Raw genomic sequence first — 3245 nt, 5'->3', positions numbered from 1 at the left:
CTTCCGCTTAATGTCAACTAGAATATCGGCTATCCCCGTTTGTTCTCTTATCCACACCGCTCTCTTGCTGTCTCTTAACGTTAGCCCTAAGATTTTTCGTTCCATCGCTCTTTGTGCAGTCCTTAACTTGTTCTCGAGCTTCTTTGTTCACCTCCAAGTTTCTGCCACATATGTTAGCACCGGTATAATGCAATGATTGTACACTTTTCTTTTCAACGACAGTGGTAAGCTCCCACTCAGGATTTGGAAATGCCTGCCGTATGCACTCCAACCCAATTTTATTCTTCTGTAAATTTCTTTCTCGTGGTCTGGCTCCCCTGTGAGTAATTGACCTAGATAAACGTACTCCTTTACAGACTCTAGAGGATGACTGGCGATCCTCAATTCTTGATCCCTTGCCAGGCCCTTATCTTTGTCATTATCTTTGTCTTCTGCATATTCATCTTCAACCTAATTCTTACACTTTCTCGATTAAGGTCCTCAATCATTTGCTGTAATTCGTCTCCATTGTTGCTGAATAGGACAATGTCATCTGCAAACCGAAGGTTGCTGAGATATTCGCCGTTGATCCTCACTCCTAAGCCTTCCCAGTCTAAGAGCTTGAATACTTCTTCTAAGCATGCAGTCAATAGTATTGGAGAGATTGTGTCTCCTTTCCTGGCCCCTTTCTTGATAGCTAATTTTAACTTTTCGGGTAGAGAACCAAGACAGCTAAGTAGTCTTTGTGCATATTTCCCAAGATATTCACGTATGCCTGCTGTACTCCTTGATTACGCAATGCCTCTATGACTGCTGGTGTCTCTACTGAATCAAATGCACTTTCATAATCTATGAAAGCCATATAGAGAGGTTGATGATTGTACTCCGAAGATTTCTCGATTACCTGATTAATGACATCGATATGATCCATCGTAGAATATCCCTTCCTGAAGTCAGCATGTTCTCTTGATTGGCTGAAGTCAAGTGTTTCCCTGATTCTATTGGAAATTATCTTGGTGAATATTTTATACAATACGGAAAGCAATCTAATGGGTCTATAATTCTTCAATTCTTTAACGTCTCCCTTCTTATGGATTAGTATAATGTTGGCGTTCTTCCAGCTCTCTGGTACACTTGAAGTTGTGAAGCATTGCGTATAAAGGGCCGCAAGCTTTTCAAGCATGATATCTCCTTCATCTTTGATTAAATTTACGGTTATTCCGTCTTCTCCAGCAGCTTTTCCCCTGGTCATGTCTTTCAAGGCCCTTATAACTTCATCGCTAGTCATAGAAGGAGCCTCTGTATCCAGTTGCTCACTATTTCGAATGAAACTAGCTTGGCTGTTTTGGGCAATGTACAGGTCAGTATAGAATTCTTCCGCTGCTTTTACTCTGTCATCGAAATTGCTGATGATATTACCATGCTTATCTTTCAGTGCATACATCTTGCCTTGTCCTATGCCAAGCTTTCTTCTTACGGATTCAATGCTGCGTCCATATTTTACGGCTTCCTCAATCTTTCCCACGTTATAATTCTGAATATCCCTTACTTTATTCTTGTTCTTCAGTTTTGACAGTTCAGCCAATTGTATCTGATCTCTTGAGTTGGACATTTGCATGTTTTGTCGTTTCTTTATTAGATCCTTTGTTTCTTGGGAGAGCTTACCTACTGGTTGCCTTGGTGCCTTACCTCCCACGTCAATTGCTGCTTCTGAGATCAACCTAGTTACCAATTACCTCTATGTTGTCTTTATCTTCCTCTTCTAGCTGCATATTTGTTTGCGAGCACCAGCCTGAATTGGTCTGCTTTTACCCTTACTGCCTCTAGGTTGGCCTGTTTCCTCTTGACTAATTTCAGTCTTTCTTTCTTCAAAGTGAGAGAAATCCTAGACCTCACTAACATATGGTCACTGCACTATCATCTAGGTCAATCATCTAGGCAGGTATCATCTAGGTCAAGTCAAGCGTGGGCACCAAGTTAAGGCACATTTCTGAATACGTGGGTCAACTACGTTACATGGAACCGGGTGGTTCCGCAAACAGCATTTTGGGGTTCTGCAAGCAGTTAAAATCTAGCCTCATATCACCACCTTACTGGTGGATCGACAGCCATGTGACAAGCCATAAATAAAATTCGTAACTACTGCTAAGATATACTTTAAGAGCTGCTATCGTTGACTTCGATATAACGAACTTCAGTATAACAAAATTCTCGATAGAACGAAGCATTTCACTCTATAGCTAACTTATTCTCCTTGGAACATGTGCAATAGTATTGTCCACTCTTAGAGGGAACATGCGAGCGCCTAGCCGGCAGCTCGCTTGGCGCTAACTGGAGGAGAGATTTGTAAACGCCGCGCATGCGCATAGGGTCGTAACGGTGGTGTGTGCCTTGCTTCGTCTGCCACTTCTCCGCCCCTGCGCTCTGCAAACGCTGGAGAGCGCATCCGTTTTTCCGTGGTGCGATTTATATAGCCGCCACTCTGCCTGCTGCTCGTTGCGTAATCAGCAAGCAGGAAAAAATTGTTTTTATTTGTTGCTTCGGTCTCTCGCCAGTTTTCACCCGACTCGGTTCTTGCTCGTGGAAGCAAAGGCCGCAGAAGCTCCATAATTCAGATATTTGCGATATCAATTGGACATGCAGTTTTGTTACACCAACACGTGCACGTAATGAAATAAGGCGTGTATAGAACGACACATGTAGGCATTTGTACTATAGGTGCCAACGGCATTCTTATTCAAACCCTCCTTTGGATTCAACAGGCCTGCTTTTGTATTATACTTATGAATATTATTATTATTATTATTATTATTATTATTATTATTATTATTATTATTATTATTATTATTATTATTATTACCAACAAGCGTGAAGAGAAGTTTCACAATTTTAGACTACAGTTGCTTTTAGTATAAGCTTTTAGTTTGTTTATATTCAGTTGTTATTTGGCGTGTTAACAGTGGCACTTCACTTGCTTTTTTTTTCTTAGTGTTCCCTTTCACCGGATTATCCCTGTTATCATGCTATCACTTGGTGCAAGACATATACAGAATACGAAAATTCAATGTGACTCCACTATTTTATAGCAAGGGGTGTATTATCAGACTGCACATCGCACGTTCTCAAATGAACATGAGCACCATCTCTTTCTTTGGAATGTACGGTGAGACATGTATAGCGTTAGATACTAGATGGATAGCGTTGCTCATCTATCTGGGTTCAAGTTTGGCTGATAAAAAGCTAGATTCTTTAACTCACCTTTACCA

This window comes from Dermacentor silvarum, chromosome 1 (assembly GCF_013339745.2).
Source record: "Dermacentor silvarum isolate Dsil-2018 chromosome 1, BIME_Dsil_1.4, whole genome shotgun sequence".
Classification (NCBI taxonomy): domain Eukaryota; kingdom Metazoa; phylum Arthropoda; class Arachnida; order Ixodida; family Ixodidae; genus Dermacentor; species Dermacentor silvarum.
This window is presented reverse-complemented; position numbering follows the sequence as displayed.